The sequence below is a fragment of the Phyllobates terribilis genome, unplaced genomic scaffold, assembly GCF_046119375.1.
Source record: "Phyllobates terribilis strain yellow unplaced genomic scaffold, ASM4611937v1 Scaffold_2__4_contigs__length_985480577, whole genome shotgun sequence".
Classification (NCBI taxonomy): domain Eukaryota; kingdom Metazoa; phylum Chordata; class Amphibia; order Anura; family Dendrobatidae; genus Phyllobates; species Phyllobates terribilis.
Window position 1 is genome coordinate 923,946,234 of NW_027362762.1, and position 19,160 is coordinate 923,965,393.

A 19,160-nucleotide genomic window follows, 5' to 3' on the forward strand; every position below is an offset into this window, starting at 1 on the left:
GTCTTTTCATCCCACACTTCTCGTCTCGGACTGCTCCCATATCTGCACTTACCCGTAAGGGGGCTAACCCCAGGATATGGTCGCCTGAAGCCGAGGAGGCCTTCCTTTCCCTAAAGAAAGCCTTCGCCTCTGCTCCCGTCCTGCACCGTCCGGACTGTAATAAACAATTCTACCTGGAGGTTGATGCTTCCTCCTCCGGAGCCGGAGCGGTGCTCACCCAGAAGTCTTCTACCGGGAGAATGGTAACGTGCGGCTTCTTCTCCAAAATCTTCTCCTCGTCGGAGCGCAACTACTCCATTGGAGACCGGGAATTGCTAGCCATCAAATTGGCACTAGGAGAGTGGCGCTATCTGCTTGAAGGGACTCTCTACCCGGTAATTATCTACACGGATCACAAAAACCTGGCATATCTCCAAAATGCCCAGAGGCTCAATCCTCGCCAGGCCCGGTGGTCGTTGTTTTTTGCCCGCTTCGACTTCACTCTTCATTTCCGTCCGGCGGACAAGAACGTCAAAGCTGATGCCTTGTCTCGGTCTTTCCTGTCCTCCGATCAAGAGGAGGAACCTACGCACATCATCGACTCCTCCAAGGTGATGAATGTGGCTCCCTTGGATCTAACTCGTCTTCCACCCGGTAAGACGTTCATTACTGTGCCAGATCGGGAGAGGGTTCTTCGCTGGGGACATTCTTCTAAACTAGCTGGCCATGCTGGCCAAAAAAAGACTTTTCAACTTATTGCCCGGCATTACTGGTGGCCTACCCTACGTAAGGACGTGGTAGACTTCGTCGCGGCCTGTTCATCCTGTGCTCGTAACAAAGTTCCCCGACATCTACCTGCCGGCCATCTCCTGCCCCTTCCCGTACCTGCTGCTCCTTGGCAACACATCGCTATGGACTTTATCACCGACCTTCCAGTTTCTGCCGGTTGTACCGTCATTTGGGTTGTCGCTGACCGTTTTTCTAAGATGGCCCACTTCATTCCCCTGCCTGGTCTTCCGTCTGCACCCGAGTTGGCTAAAGACTTTATCCGCCACATCTTCCGTCTCCATGGTCTGCCCCTCCACATCGTGTCGGATCGTGGGGTTCAGTTCACCTCTCGTTTCTGGAGAGCCACTTGTAAGCTGCTGGACATTACCCTGGATTTCTCCTCCGCTTACCACCCTCAGTCCAATGGTCAAGTGGAGCGGATCAATCAGATCTTGTCCAGCTACCTCCGGCACTTCGTGGATGCTCCTGTACTCCTGCGTAGTGGTATACCTGGACGATATCTTGGTCTTCTCTCCGGATCTCCCCACATACCGGAGGGATGTTCGTCAGGTCCTGCTTAGGCTTCGGCAGAACCACCTTTACGCCAAATACGAGAAGTGCCTCTTCGATCAGACCTCCCTTCCGTTCTTGGGCTATGTCATCTCCCAAACAGGTCTGCAAATGGATCCCGAGAAGCTCTCTTCCGTTCTAAAATGGCCTCGTCCTGAAGGTTTGAAGGCGATACAGCGATTCCTGGGCTTCGCTAATTATTATCGTCTTTTCATCCCACACTTCTCGTCTCGGACTGCTCCCATATCTGCACTTACCCGTAAGGGGGCTAACCCCAGGATATGGTCGCCTGAAGCCGAGGAGGCCTTCCTTTCCCTAAAGAAAGCCTTCGCCTCTGCTCCCGTCCTGCACCGTCCGGACTGTAATAAACAATTCTACCTGGAGGTTGATGCTTCCTCCTCCGGAGCCGGAGCGGTGCTCACCCAGAAGTCTTCTACCGGGAGAATGGTAACGTGCGGCTTCTTCTCCAAAATCTTCTCCTCGTCGGAGCGCAACTACTCCATTGGAGACCGGGAATTGCTAGCCATCAAATTGGCACTAGGAGAGTGGCGCTATCTGCTTGAAGGGACTCTCTACCCGGTAATTATCTACACGGATCACAAAAACCTGGCATATCTCCAAAATGCCCAGAGGCTCAATCCTCGCCAGGCCCGGTGGTCGTTGTTTTTTGCCCGCTTCGACTTCACTCTTCATTTCCGTCCGGCGGACAAGAACGTCAAAGCTGATGCCTTGTCTCGGTCTTTCCTGTCCTCCGATCAAGAGGAGGAACCTACGCACATCATCGACTCCTCCAAGGTGATGAATGTGGCTCCCTTGGATCTAACTCGTCTTCCACCCGGTAAGACGTTCATTACTGTGCCAGATCGGGAGAGGGTTCTTCGCTGGGGACATTCTTCTAAACTAGCTGGCCATGCTGGCCAAAAAAAGACTTTTCAACTTATTGCCCGGCATTACTGGTGGCCTACCCTACGTAAGGACGTGGTAGACTTCGTCGCGGCCTGTTCATCCTGTGCTCGTAACAAAGTTCCCCGACATCTACCTGCCGGCCATCTCCTGCCCCTTCCCGTACCTGCTGCTCCTTGGCAACACATCGCTATGGACTTTATCACCGACCTTCCAGTTTCTGCCGGTTGTACCGTCATTTGGGTTGTCGCTGACCGTTTTTCTAAGATGGCCCACTTCATTCCCCTGCCTGGTCTTCCGTCTGCACCCGAGTTGGCTAAAGACTTTATCCGCCACATCTTCCGTCTCCATGGTCTGCCCCTCCACATCGTGTCGGATCGTGGGGTTCAGTTCACCTCTCGTTTCTGGAGAGCCACTTGTAAGCTGCTGGACATTACCCTGGATTTCTCCTCCGCTTACCACCCTCAGTCCAATGGTCAAGTGGAGCGGATCAATCAGATCTTGTCCAGCTACCTCCGGCACTTCGTGGATGCTCACCACTCGGACTGGGTGGATCTTCTACCGTGGGCCGAGTTCTCTTATAACAACCATGAGAGCGAGTCCTCTTCCAAATCCCCGTTCTTTATAGTTGGTGGCCAACATCCCCGGATTCCACTTCCTGTCTCCGTTTCTGTGGACAACCCTGCTGCGGAGTCTCTTGTCAGCGAATTTTCTACTATTTGGGAGAGCACCAGGTCCGCTCTTCTTCTCTCCTCTGAGCGGATGAAGAGATATGCTGATAAGAGACGTCTGGATCCACCCCAATTCCGTCCGGGAGACAAGGTTTGGCTCTCATCCAAACATGTGCGGCTCAAAATACCCTCCTACAAGTTGGGTCCTCGATTCATCGGCCCCTTCGAAGTCCTCAGGCAAATTAACCCTGTGGCCTACAAATTAAAACTCCCGGCCACCCTACGGATCCCCAACTCCTTCCACGTATCTCTCCTCAAACCCGTTGTCTTTAACTCTTTTTCCAAAAATCCAGGTGCCCCTCCTGCTCCGGTTTCCGCTGATGACATCTTTGAGGTAGAGAGTATTCTGGCCTCCAAGAGGGTAAGAGGAAAAACCTTTTTTCTGGTAGATTGGAAGGGGTTTGGTCCTGAGGAGAGAACTTGGGAACCCAGGGAGAACATCAACGCCCCGCTTCTCCTTGAAAAATTTCTTTCTGGCCTAAAAAAGAGGGGGCCTAAAGCGGGGGTACTGTAGCATCGGCGTCTCTGCCCCGTTCTAGGCAGAGACGCCGTCCCTCTCACCTCCCCGCTCCTGGCGCGGCGTCCTCCAGCGCTGCTCTCCCCGCTTCTTCCGGCGCGTGCTCCTTCCCCGGCAGTGTGCTTAGGGCGCGCGCGCGCGCTCCCCCTCTCTTAAAGGGACCGCGCGCGCCGTCCTAAGGAGTCCCCGGCCAAATGCCGGAGGACCTCCCATATAAAGGGCACCTCCTCCAAAATGGAGGTGCCCGAGCAATGTTGTTTGCACCTGTGTCTCACCTGTGCTTCAGCCCTCAGGTCCCGTTGCCAGTTACCTGCCAGTTACCTGCCAGATTCCTGCCAGCTTGCTGCCTTTGTCCTGCCTGATATCCAGTCACCTGCCTGCTAGCCTGAGGTCCGACGGTCTGCCTTCCAACTCCTGTCAGTCTGTCTATGGACCAGCTTGCCCGCTCACCTGGGAGCGCACACCTTTTACCTGCCTGCTAGCCTACCTGGAGGCTCCGCCGTCACGTGCTGTGACCATCTGCCTTTTCAGAGACTCCTGCCCGCTCACCTGGGAGCGCACACCTGGTACCTGCCTGCTAGCCTACCTGGAGGCTCCGCCGTCACGTGCTGTGACCATCTGCCTTTCCAGAGACTCCTGCCTGCTCACCTGGGAGCGCCCACCTGTTACCTGCCTGCTAGCCTACCTGGAGGCTTCGCCGTCACGTGCTGTGACCACCTACCATTCCAGAGACTCTCGCTTGCTCACCTCGGAGCACACATCTACCATCTGCCTGCTAGCCTACCCGGAGGCTCTGCCATCACAGGTCGTACCTACCCTTTACCCAGAGACTGCCCCGGTCACTTGCCGTAACTCCTTGCCCGTTCTTCCAGAGACTGCCCCGGTCACTTGCCGTGACCTCCTGCCCGTTCTTCCAGAGACTGCCCCGGTCACTTGCCGTGACCTCCTGCCCGTTCTTCCAGAGACTGCCCCGGTCACTTGCCGTGACCTCCAGCCCGTCCACTCAGAGACTGTCCCGGTCACCTGCTGTGACTGCCTGCCCGTCATCCCTGATTGCCACCTGCTCCCTTACAAGGACCGCCCCCTTGTATAGTAGCTCAGAGGTTCCGCCTCCCAGACCCGTTACATCTTATATCAGTGGACACCATTCTTTTTATTGATTTTAAAAAAATCTTAATACTTTTAATACCTATTCTCCTATCCGACCCAGTGACCCCACTGAGTCTGAATCATTTTAACTAAGCTAATTTAAGCTTATGTTCGATTAAATAAAATTATCTCTTGCACTGTATATCTCTCGTGCTGTCCTTCTGTTCACTACCACTAGCGCAAATTTACTTCTTCTCAGCTACATCAAAACCCATTTGGACAACTCTGGTTCCCTGTCCACTAATTTGCTGCCACTAGTAGTGACGAGCCCACAGCGCCTCCTATACCCATATACCAGATTTCAGCATATACTTAAAAATAATATAAAATAGTAGGTTGATACAGGGATTTATTCTGACTGCTGGTTTCAGAGTCGGGAGGGAATTTTTCCTCAGGTGAAGATTGGCTAAATCATTTGGGGTTTTTGCCCTCCTCTGGATCAACTTTAGCAATTACAGAACTAACAGGTCGAACTTGATGGACGCAAGTCTTTATTCGGCTTTACAAACTATGTTACTATGTTACTATATGGCACTTTTTTAATTAGTGGTCATTTTTATGATCCTTATAAGGGTGTGGGGCTGACATGGTAATTATGTAGGGCAGCCCAAAGACACGCCTCAGAGGATCCTGTTAGCCACGCCTCCATAGAAAGACCTTAAAAATTAGCAGTAAATAAAGCAACCCATATTTATTGAACTGTATGGCAGATTAAAAATAAAAATCATCTTATTCAGGTGGAGCATGAATAATATAAGAGCTCAATCTGGCCACTTTGGACCTGGTGAAAGGGCCTCTTTAAGTGGTGGGCAAGCTATTCAAAACACAAATGTCCAGTGACCTCAGAGTTTGTATTTACTATTAGTTTGTGCTGCACTTGAAATTTTCTGCTTTGGACTCTTGTCTGTGCCCTCTATGTAATAAAACACATTGGGCTTGCTGGGAAAGGGTCCAGAGTGTAAACCTGTGAATGTATACCTGCAGGTGTACAAATAACTTTACAGAAGTCTCATTATCATCACAGACAGGATTTCAATTTACTGACAAATCCTGTATACATAGTAGAAAGCAGAGTATCCACCATTCACAATAGGTGATGTGACAACTAGCTTTCTTTCCCTCCATTCACAATGACCTTTTTCCAGATCAGAATATGCTCAGAAAAAATTCTGTACAAACAAATTAGGTGCAAGTCAGTATATTGCTTATAGCATCCATGTGAAGACTGTTTCCTGAATCTGATGCCATCTCCTTTACTCTGTGGCAGTGCATCATGTACTTCAAAAATTGTGGTGAGACTTCCTGTACCCTGTCACCTGTGCTGGGTTATACTGTACCATGTAACCGGTGGAGCGGTATCCTTTAACCTGTGGCGGGGCATCATGCACCCTGTAAGCTATGGGCAGAGTATCCTATACCCTGTAACCTGTGGTGGGGTATCCTGTACCCTATAACCTGTGTAGGGGAATACTGCAAACTGTAATTGGTGGCAGGATATCCTGTACACAGTTTATTTAGTGTTCCAAATATCTGTATTTTAAGACCCCAGTGCAGAAGATTGCCTTGTTGTCATCTTCTTGGTGCTTCTTCTTGTGCCAAAGACTCCCTCCACTCTTCAGCATATATCTTGGACTTTTGCTCTCTAAAATCCTTTTCTTATATGATAACTTGACTCAAAATTATGTTCCTGTATTTGTACCCCTAACCCAGGCACATATGTATCTATGTCTGTATCATTGTATCTTGGGGATGAGCTTGCTAACACCCTTCTGCTTTGATGTTTAGCCCATGTCTAGAATCCTGAACCAATGGACCCGGTCTGCAACATGAACTGTGGACTTCCAAACCAGAATACTCTGTATTCAGAGCCCATATTTAGAGTCTGTATTCATTATCTGTTCCCTGTAATGCTAGTATAAAACCCTGGGACCTGAGCTTGTGTCTTGTATCCTGAGGGGTCGGACTTAACAATTGCTGTAGTTGCTGTTCCACTGTCAAACTGATATTTAACATCCTGGGCTTCTGGATCTCTGACTATATCCAGATCTCTGCACCTGTACTTGTAATAACCTCTGCTCAGCTATTCACTACCTCACCTGTGGTATATCTAGATACACTCAGCCATGGTCTACCTGACTAACTCTTGACTGATCTTGCTCAGTTTAACTGGTTAACAATCCTTGATGTACTTTTTTAACATGAGTCATTGAGCAAAATATAAAGTCGGGTGCCGAACTGTGACGGTTTCATGTCTCCTGTGCAACTTGGAGGTATGAAATATATACAGTTGTGCTCAAAAATTTACATACCCCGGTAGAATTTTTCCTTTCTTGACCTTGTTTCAGAGAATATGAATGATAACAAAAAAACTTTTTCTCCACTCATGGTTATTGGTTAGGTGAAGCCATTTATTGTCAAACTACTGTGTTTTCCCTTTTAAAATCTTAATGACAACTAAAAACATAAAAATGACCCTGATCAAAAGTTTCTGGGATCCAGACAGACTTTTGCATCTTTCATCCAGCCACTGATGTTTGTGGATTGTGAGTCATGGGGAAAGCAAAAGAATTGTTAATGGATTTACAAGAAAAGGTAGTTGAACTGTATAACACATGAAAGGGATACAAAAAGAGATCCAAGGAATTGATAATGCCATTCAGCAGCGTTCAAACGGTGATTAATAAAAGGAAAATCAGGGGCTCTGTAAAAACCAAACCATGGTCAGGTAGACAAACAAAAATTTCGGCCACAATTGCCAGGAAAATTGTTCAGGATGCAAAGAAAAACCCACAAATAACATGAGCTGAAATTCAGGACTCTCTGATAACTAGCGGTGTGGCTGTTTCAAGATGCACAATAACGAGGCACTTGAAGAAAAATGAGCTGCATGATCGAATCACCAGAAGAAAGCCATTAATGCGCAAATGCCACAAAGTATCTCGCGTACAATATGCCAAACAGCACAGAGACAAGCCTCAAAACTTCTGGAACAAGGTAATTTGGAGTGATGAGACCAAAATTTAACTTTTTGGCCACAACCATAAACATTACATTTGGAGAGAGGTCAACAAGGCCTTTGATGAAAGGAACACCATTCCTACTGTAAAGCACAAAGGTGGATCGCTGATGTTTTGGGGATGTGTGAGCTACAAAGGCTCAGGAAACTTGGTAAAAGTTGAAGGAAATATGAATGCAGCACGTTATCAGCAAATACTGGAGGCAAATTTGCACTCATCAGCCCGGAAGCTGCGCATGGGACGTACTTGGACGTTCCAACATGACAATGATCCAAAACACAAGGCCAAGTCGACCTGTCATTGGCTACAGCAGAACAAAATGAAGGTTCTGGAGTGGCAATCTCAGTCTCCTGACCTCAATATCATTAAGCCACTCTGGGGAGATCTCAAGGGCGCAGTTCATGCTAGACAGCCTAGGAATTTACAGGAACTGGAGGCTTTTTGCCAAAAAGAATGGCAGCTTTACCATTTGAGAAAATAAAGAACCTCATCCACAACTACCACAAAAGACTTCAAGCTGCCCTCAATATTAGAGGGGGTAAAACACGGTAAGAACTGGGGTATGTGAACTTTTGATCAGGGTCATCTGGATGTTTTTGGTTGTCATTAAGATTTAAAAAGAGAAACCACAGTAGTCTGACAATAAATGGCTTCACCCAACCAATAACCATGAGTGGAGAAAAAGTTTTTTTTGTTATCATTCATATTCTCTGAAACAAGGCCAAGAAAAGAAAAATTTTGCCGGGGTATGTAAACTTTTGAGCACTCAATATATATTGCCTGCAAAACAATGGTACAGCACTCTAGTATAAGTGTTGCAACAATAGCAGATTCAAATTCCTTGAGTTGGCTAAAATGTAAATTAAAACTGAAAAAAATAAAATGCCTAAAAATTAAAAAAAATATATTAAATCAATATTAAGAAGTTTAAATCACCCCCTTTTCTCCTTTAAGAAATAAAGAAATGAAAAAAATAAGCAAATAAAAAGTTTTACACTACATTATATTGTACAGACAATTATGTCATTGAAAATTACAACTCATCTCGCAAAAAATAAGCCATCATCGATGGAAAAATATAAAAGAAACAAAAGCACAAGGACGAAAAATTCCCTAGTTATCGAAGGGTTAATGTAATGGTATTTTGCACTTTAGATATAAACAATTAGCTTCACATTTGCATTTCAAGTCTTGTATGTTCAATGTCTTAACTAAGCAAGTGCTTCTGTCACTCCAACCCTCTTTTTGGGCTCACACCTTTCTTCGCGGTCTGCGAGGCTTCAGAGTTATTTTGCAACTGGAACAATATTGGATATATTCTTTTATACCTTAAAGGATGCAATTCTTTTTAATAACTATAATAGTTTGTTACTATATCCTAATTATCCTAACGAATCTACACTGGTGACTCCATAATGTTCATCATCGTGTCTAACAATACTCCAATCTGTGATGATATGATCATTATCAAAGCAAGCGGATGATTAGCAGAAGGCTCAGACTAGTTTAGTTATGCAAGTTTGCAAATGCAAGGCTAATTGAACAAGATTATATATATATATATATATATATATATATATATATATATATATATACAGTTATATGAAAAAGTTTGGGCACCCCTATTAATCTTAAGCTTAATGTTTTATAAAAAATGGTGTTTTTGCAACAGCTATTTCAGTTTGATATATGTAATAACTGTTGGACACAGTAATGTTTCTGCCTTGAAATGAGTTTTTTTGTACTAACAGAAAATGTGCAATCTGCATTCAAACAAAATTTGACAGGTGCATAAGTATGGGCATCCTTATGATTTTCTTGTTTTAAATACTCTTACCTACTTTTTACTGACTTACTAAAGCACTTTTTTGGGTTTTGTAACCTCATTGAGCTTTGAACTTCATAGCCAGGTGTATGCAATCATGAGAAAAGCTACTTAAAGTGGCCACTTGCAAGTTGTTCTCCTGTTTGAATCTCCTCTGAAGAGTGGCATCATGGGCTCCTCAAAACAACTGTCAAATGATTTGAAAACAAAGATTATTCAACATAGTTGTTCAGGGGAAGGATACAAAAAGCTGTCTCAGAGATTTAACCTGTCAGTTTCCACTGTGAGGAACATAGTAAGGAAATGGAAGAATACAGGGACAGTTCTTGTTAAAGCCAGAAGTGGCAGGCCAAGAAAAACATCAGAAAGGCAGAGAAGGAGAATAATGAGATCAGTCAAGGACAATCCTCAGACCGCCTCCATAGAGCTGCAGCATCAACTTGCTGCAGATGGTGTAACTGTGCATCGGTCAACTATACAGCGCACTTTGCACAAGGAGAAACTGTATGGGAGAGTGATGCGAAAGAAGCCGTTTCTGCAAGCATGCCACAAACAGAGTCGGCTGAGGTATGCAAAAGCACATTTGGAGAAGCCAATTTCTTTTTGGAAGAAGGTCCTGTGGACTGATGAAACCAAGATTGAGTTATTTGGTCATACAAAAAGGCGTTATGCATGGCGGCAAAAAACCACAGCATTCCAAGAAAAACACTTGCTACCCACAGTAAAATTTGGTGGAGTTTCCATCATGCTTTGTGGCTGTGTGGCCAATGCCGGCACCGGGAATCTTGTTAAAGTTGAGGGACGCATGGATTCCACTCAGTATCAGCAGATTCTTGACAATAATGTTCAAGAATCAGTGACAAAGTTGAAGTTACGCAGGGGATGGATCTTTCAGCAAGACAATGATCCAAAACACAGCTCCAAATCTACTCAGGCATTCATGCAGAGGAACAATTACAATGTTCTGGAATGGCCATCCCAGTCCCCAGACCTGAATATCATTGAACATCTGTGGGATCATTTGAAGAGGGCTGTCCATGCTCGGCGACCATCAAACTTAACTGAACTGGAATTGTTTTGTAAAGAGGAATGGTCAAAAATACCTTCATCCAGGATCCAGGAACTCATTAAAAGCTACAGGAAGCGACTAGAGGCTGTTATTTTTGCAAAAGGAGAATCTACTAAATATTAATGTCACTTTTCTGGTGAGGTGCCCATACTTATGCATCTGTCAAATTTTGTTTGAATGCAGATTGCACATTTTCTGTTAGTACAATAAACCTCATTTCAAGGCAGAAACATTACTGTGTCCAACAGTTATTACATATATCAAACTGAAATAGCTGTTGCAAAAACACCAATTTTTATAAAACATTAAGCTTAAGATTAATAGGGGTGCCCAAACTTTTTCATATAACTGTATATATATATATACATGCGCACACACACGTCATTTTCATAATCATTGAGCTTCTTTATTTCTTTAAATGCCAAAGCTTTCTTTTTTTTGGCTTCCAATTTCTCATGATACAAATTCCATACATTATTGTGACACTATATCAAAACCTTCGTCAGTCTGTATTCGTATCACAACTACTGGGTGGTCACATATAGCATAATTATCTCATGTTTTATTCTCGTCGCTGGCCAACTCACGCTGCCCATCTCGGAGTATGTAGAGACAAGACAAAAGGTAAGACTTTATCCATAAAAAGAGAAACGGAAGGGATATTTAGATTTCGACGTGGATTTTAATTGATTTCCTACAGCTTTAAAAATAAAAAATAATAAACTATTACATACCAAAGTAAACTGTTCTACACCTATAAAGGAATGATCTGAAAGAAAACAAAAAATGTGTCCCTTGTTCTTAATCATGCCCCACTTAAGCATTAAGTCTACAAAGTGGACCTGCCTTTACAAACACACATGCCTCTTCAACTTTCAAATTTCCCAGATGACCTCTACCCTGAATGCTCTGGCACTGGAGACTTGTTACCATCGCCAAGCCTAATTTGTGTAACTTATATGACAGTTATTTAGGCACTGCACAGCGCTTTTATTACCCATTGATTACATTATTACTGAGATGATTTTTGTCAGTGTATGTTGGTATAATTCAATGCATAGTGCTATTAACTTCAGCATTATATGGTAAAGCATGTTAGTTTTACCTGAACAATGTGTGGCACTTTTATTTCGCACTATGATTAAGCATTATAGTTATTTATATGTAAGGCTATGTTCACACATGTTGGGTTTTTCAGCTTTTTTTTGCTGCAGATTTTTATGCAAATTTTCAGCTGCGTTTTGCAGTACCAGCAAAGTCTATGAGAAACCAGAATTCTCTGTTCGCACATCATGGTTTTTTTGTTGTTGCATATTTTGTGCCTTGGTTGGGTTTTTGGAAAATAGAACATGTCACTTCTTTCAGCATTTTTTCACCCATAGGAAGTAATGGGTGGTGAAAAAAACGCTGAAAAAAGCGCACCAAAATTTGCATCAGCATTTTTTCAGCGTTTTTGATGGCAAAGTAGAATGGGGTTCTTTTTTTTCACAGAACTTTATGTACATGCATAAATAGAGACAGAAGGACAGTGAAAAAAACGCTGAAAAATGCACAAAAAATGCATAAAAATGCAGCAAAACCTGCGTTTTTGATGCAGCTGATTTCCTGCCAGAGATTAGGTTTTTCTGCAGATTTGTGACGCAGAAAAACCCAACATGTATGAACATAGCCTTAGGGTTGCATTGGGTGATGTTGTGCACCTCTTTAAAGAGTTGGGATACACTGACTTATGGATAGGATAGTTTCCACACTCAGGGATTACAAAAGTAATGTAGATGGACTGTATCAACAGTTCATGTGGATTCTGCTCACTGAGAAGCAGTGAGCTTGATGGTTACAAAGCCTCTTTTAAAGGTAACAGCTTTAAATAGAGGTAGATGGTTGGTATGCAGCAATGAGCTGGCACTTCCTTCACACAATCGCAATCTCATGGTTTCCTTCACAGTGCAACTCAGTACTTATTCCCATTTCTGGAAATAGCCCATTCTCACAACCACCTCTTGGCCACAATACCCTGGATAAGTTCTTGTTTAGCAACTTGCACACTATTGCATCTTGCCCTCTCCCTCCAGTGGTGGCTCTCTTAGCCTTGATGGCTAATCTATGTTTCCTGAAGCCGACTATAAAAACTGAAATGCAGAATAGAGATTCTTACATGCTTCTTTTTGACTCCAACTAGTTCCCTGTGGTGGCACTCACGTTGGCAAGTGATACTGACCACATACCTGTTCACTGTCTGTTTTGGCTTCTTAATTGCTTTAGCTTGCAGCTTGTCTGAAAATGATTCTTTTTCTATAACAAAACATCACAACAGAATCTAGTACACTGTACATGCTGATGAAGACTTAGTGGAGTGACTTCTGCCACGAGAGCAGTATGGCAGACTAGATGCCCATTTGCACAGGGTGAATCTGGGAGTGAAAACAACATCGTGAAGATTCCAGTCATGATTGTGGGAATGGAAATGTGTTGGCCGAACCTGGGAGTCTAAGTGAAAAAATATTGAACTTTCTGGGCTGGGGAATGGGTACTGCAAGTGTAAGGTGCCTCAGTGAGATAGTCGTGGGTGAGCTTTAGCCCCTGCTCGCTCTGGCACCCTACAGACAATACGTGTCCTGATGTGTGGCTGTGTATGTGGTGCTCTCTACTTACTTCAGACCATCTGATTGCGGCTGTCTCCAGTCATTTCTCTTCTGGGACCAGGGCAGCAATAAATTCTGAGGACACAAGGTTCTTAACCATTACTGGGACTTTACTTGGGGAAGAGGAATATATACAGTATTTACAGGCAGATATAATGGATAAGGCCCGACAGTTTGTCATCTCCCTCACAGGCGCTGAAAACATCTTCAGCCCTGGTTCCCTCTTTAAGTGAAGCATCGCTATGACTCTATTCTCTAGCCCAAGAGAATCTTCCTCACCAGCAACAGTATATCCGGATCCTATATCTCCCCCACATCTTCGCCTGGAGTCCTACCTTCCTCTGTTGCCTGCAGACTGAAAGTGCCTCGGGTCCTCAATACCTCAATTGAGTTTCTCTGGCTGGCTAACAGGACTCTTGCGTAGGAAGATCTTCACACTGGTGATCCTACTGTCTGAGGGTACGGAGCTCCCGTCTACCCTAGCAGCCACTATATTAGGCTGTCCGTAAGGTTCACTGTACAAACTCTCACTGAGTTCTCTCTGGAAGCTCACCACAGGTTTCCTAAAGTGCCCACCCTCTATGGGCTGTCCTCACACACAATTAACTCTTCACTGTCATACATGTCTGCAATCCTGCTAGCAGACTTGCACTATCAACTGTGCCCGGGACAGTGGCATCTTGTGGCTGGTTACGAATACTACAGCCCACAAGGAATTATATCAGGAACAAGCTTTATACACACTTTAGGTTTAATCATGGCACTAAGTTCCCTCTACTGGCTGGATCATCACAGCTAACCCCTTAACTGGACCTAATGGCAGCTCAGAGAGATCTAACTATAGGAACATTCTCTCTTAACTCTTTCAGTGCCAAAGGAAGACAATGTCCTTCCCCACTACTACATTCCCCCACACTTTAATGATGGTCGTCCTCGACCATACCAGGCAACAAACCACACATTAACACTTATAGCATATATCAATTTACTAAAACATTTTAGTACACGACTGGTCCTGAAGTCTTTTTCTTATGTAGAGACCGGCCCTTCTCGGTTAAGGGCCCCAGAACAGCAATTCAGACAGTCCATTGTCATAACATTCAACTTTGCTCAGAAGTATCGGTCCTTCTTGGTAAGGACCCCGGAAACAGTGTCCATGTCCATATTATTAAGACATATCAACACACCAATAGCCCTCAATCTCCTTCAAGGGCTGCATTCTGAGGCACATGGTCACAGGGAACACCCCATGAGTCTCTTTCTTCTTGGCCCTAGCGGGGTTCACAGGTTCTTCCCACTAGGCCGCAAATCTCTTAGGATTTGAGGATATCCATCCTCAAGGTGTGCCTCGGTGCTGCAAATTACAGCAGAAAAAGGTGCAAACCAACCTTCAGCTGTCTGCTGCTACTACAGGCCTGCCTGGCCTCAACAGTATCTTGAATAGTCCTTCCGATTCCTTTTAGGAGAAACAAACAGGCCTTCTGACCACGAAGGTAAAGCAACAATCCCTCAGATTATTTATGTAACACAGTTCTCAACTTGAAAAACAGAGCAGTTTTCCCCTAGCAGCCATTTTCACAGTCGCCTCACCTAAACAGTGTGAGATGGGTCCCTGCAAAACTTTTGCAATGGGGCTGGTTAGCCCTAGGCCTTCTCCCCTTCACTTTTTATTCTGGACCTCCCTCTGCTCCTTCATGAAGGCAGCCCAGTCATTGGGGAAGGGTGGTTCTCTCCATCCCCAGGGTTAGTCTGGGAGCCTACTGGGCCTGGAGTGTCCCTTCGCCGAAGTGGCATTCTCGCAGCCCACTTGAGTGGGACCTTAGCTGGTCACTCTAAAGTTCTGGACCACCTGGCTCGCCATTACTCCACGCTGCTGTTCTCTCGGCAGCTTACAATGCTCAAATGGACCCATCTCTTGTGGCTCCTGAGGCCTGTCATGGCCTGGCTTTTCACTGGGTGGGGTCCACTCCAACTCACAATTGCTCGGCAGCTCAGAGAGATCTAACTATGGGAACATTCTCTTTTAATTCATTCAGTGTCAAAGGAAGGCTACGTCCTTCCCCACTACTACACAAGGAAGTAGGCTGAGATCAGTGAGAGACAGTCAGAAAGAATGAAGTATTCACGTTAGGCATGCTGTATTGTTGAAATGTTGCTAAGAAGTAATGTGCCGCCATATTTGACCATTGTGCTTGTGTCTCAGTCTTAAATAGAAGATGTGAACAACAAGCTTTGTACCTGCTACCTACTACATACAGTTGTGCTCAAAAGTTTACATACCCCGGCAGAATTTTTGCTTTCTTAGCCTTGTTTCAGAGAATATGAATGATAACAAAAAAAACTTTTTCTCCTCTCATAGTTATTGGCTGGGTGAAGCCATTTATTGTCAAACTACTGTGTTTTCTCTTTTTAAATCTTAATGACAACCAAAAACATGCAAATGACCCTGATCAAAAGTTCACATCCCCTTCATACCGTGTATTGCCCCCTTTAACCTCAATGACAGCTTGAAGTCTTTTATGGTAGTTGTGGATGAGGATCTTTATTTTCTCAAATGGTAAAGCTGCCCATTCTTCTTGGCAAAAAGCCTGTAAATTCCTGGGCTGTCTAGCATGAACTGCGCGCTTGAGATCTCCCAGAGTGGCTCAATGATATTGAGGTCAGGAGACTGAGATGGCCACTCCAGAACCTTCACTTTGTTGCTCTGCTGCTGCCAATGACAGGTCAATTTGGCCATGTGTTTTGGATCGTTGTCATGTTGGAACATCCAAATACGTCCCATGCGCTGCTGCCGGGCTGATGATTGCAAATTTGCTTCCAATATCTGCTGATAACTTTCTGCATTCATCTTTCTTTCAACTTTTACCAAGTTTCCTGACCCTTTGTAGCTCACACATCCCCAAAACATCAGCAATCCACCTCCGTGCTTCACAGTAGGAATGGTGTTCCTTTTATCATAGGCCTTGTTGACCTCTTTACAAATGTAATGTTCATGGTTATGGCCAAAAAGTTAAATTTTGGTCTCATCACTCCACATTGCCTTGTTCCAGAAGTTTTGAAGCTTGTCTCTGTGCTGTTTGGCATATTGTAGGTGAGATAATTTGTGGCATTTGCGCAGTAATGGCTTTCTTCTGGCGACTCGACCATGCAGCCCATTTTTCTTCAAGTGCCTCTTTATTGTGCATCTTGAAACTGCCACACCGCTAGTTTTCAGAGAGTCCTGAATTTCAGCTGATGTTATTTGTGGGTTTTTCTTTGCATCCCAAACAATGTTCCTGGCAGTTGTGGCCAAAATTCTTGTTGGTCTACCTGACTGTGGTTTGGTTTTTACAGAGCCCCTGATTTTCCATTTGTTAATCATCGTTTGAACGCTGCTGACTGCCATTATCAATTCCTTGGATATCTTTTTGTATCCCTTTCCTGTGTTATACAGTTCAACTTCCTTTTCATGTAGATCCATTGACTATTCTTTTGCTTTCCCCATGACTTACAATCCAGAAACGTCAGTGGCTGGATGAAAGATGCAAGAGTCTGTCTGGATCCCAGAAACTCACTCAGCTTTTATGCACACACACTGATTATAAGCAAACAGGTCATAGGTGAGGATGCTACCTTTAGTAACCTTTATCAGGCCAAAATCAACAGGATATGTGAACTTTTGATCAGGGTCATTTGGATGTTTTTGGTTGTCATTAAGATTTAAAAAGAGAAAATATGGTAGTTTGACAATAAATGGCTTCACCCAACCAATAACCATGAGTGGAGAAATTTTTTTATGTTATCATTCATATTCTCTGAAACAAGGCAAAGAAAGCAAAAATTCTGCTATGTTATGTAAACTTTTGAGCACAACTGTACATATTTCATATTTTCTAACAGTAAAGTTCACATTATTTTTATGAATTGGACTGAATCCTTCCTTTCTAGTCATTACATCTGGGGTTCCTGTGTCATATTAGGGTCTACAGGTTAAGCGGGAGACATCTGAAGGGAATAACATCACACACATTCCCAGAAGAACTCATTTTAATGGTGATTAGGGTCATACAACACCTCGGCCCGTACGGCACTTACAACAATGTACCAAATACATGTCATATTATAAAACATTGCATTATATTTAATATCAAATTATAACATTTGATCATATTGTTGGACAGGTAAAAAGGTAGCAACCATCTGTGATATTTGTAAGAGGATGGCAAATCCTTTTTTAATCTTCCTATGTATAAACTATGACAGTAGTTTGTATAGTAGAGGGGCACTGTACGGGTTATCGTCCAAAGTAAGGCTGCCTCAAACTTGTTTCACCATCTTTCTCAGGTCACATAAGAACAACACAACCCTTGGGCTTGTTGCCCTTCTCTACCAGTTTTAGAGCAGGTTCATTTAACACCTAGTTTACCACAGACAGACTCCATCTGTCCTGTGCGAAAATCATCCATTAGTCAGATGTATTAGACATGTTGAACAAGTTAAAGAAGTTTTCCACTACTTACGGCATCAATGTCTGATTGGCCAGAGTGCAGCACCCTGCACCCCCGCCGATCAGCTGCTATCGGTGTTGGTGTTGGCGGCTGCCAGCCGGAAGTACTAACTTGTTGAGCTTGGCCATCTAGTTGTAATGGAGTACTACACATCCACCTCCTATTCAATGGTGGATGTGTAGAACCCCACTACAAGTAGACGGCCAAGCTAAGCAAGTAAGTACTTCCGGCCGCCAACACCGATAACAGCTGATCGGTGGGGTGTCGGGTGCCGGACCCCGGCTGATCAGACAGTGATAACCTATTCTACGGATAGGGCATCAATTCGTAAGTAGTGGACAACCTCTTTAATTGTTCTTGGGAAAGTTGACAAGAATCGTCCTCCCTTTTATGTTATATTATATACGTCGACATGACACTGCCTGACAAAGTACCAAGTTTATTATTTGCATGCCCGAAAGCGATTTCTGCTCAGCTGAATAAACAAGCCATGTAAATAGCTGACAGAATATTTAGTATTCTAAATATTAGCTTAATAACTAATTCATTTGCTTTGTTCTAGACTGTCAGAATGGCGTAATGTTTACAGAATGTGCAATCTGTCAGCGGTATTCTCTTTTCTTTCAGCCCATAGACTAAGCAGAGTTCAAAGTGTACAAAACAGCAATGTATAATTCCCATCTGTTTCTGGTTGGTATTATGATAAATGTCTGTATATATTATCGACGCTCAGCATATGTAATTAGGTTTTTTTTAATAAATTTAGTGAAATTCAAATATTATACTTTAAAGGTAATAAGTCATAAGAGAATGATGAACTATTGTTTAACTCAGGTTTTTATGTTAAGTGTATTTTCTAAAAGTATTTGCTCTATTTTTTTTCTTCCATATCACCATTTGAAAATAAATCAAACGATAAATAACAAAAAATCAAGTTATTTTCACAAAGGCCACTATGGCTAGTATCAGACATTAGCAGCCATAGACTGATTCTGTCATGCCATGATTGCCATGATTATTTCCTTATTTTGTGGATAGAAGCTTTGTCTAAGCATGCTCTAATCTGGCCAAGATCATTGTGAATGGTAGAACTTGTGTTATCTACAGTCATGGCCAAAAGTTTTGAGAATGACACCAAAATTATATTTTCACATGATCTGCTGGCCTCTGGTTTTTATTAGTGTTTGTCTGATGTTTATATCACATACAGAAATATAATTGCAGTCATATTATGAGTACCAATAGGTTATATTGACAGTTAGAATGAGTTAATGCAGCAAGTCAATATTTGCAGTGTTGCCCCTTCTTCTTCAAGACCTCTGTAATTCTCCCTGGCATGCTCTCAATCAACTTTTGGACCAAATCCTGACTGATAGCAGTCCATTCTTGCATAATCAATGTTTGCATTTTGCCAGAACTTGTTGGTTTTTGTTTGTCCACCCGTCTCTTGATGATTGACCACAAGTTCTCAATGGGATTAAGATCTGGGGAGTTTCCAGGCCA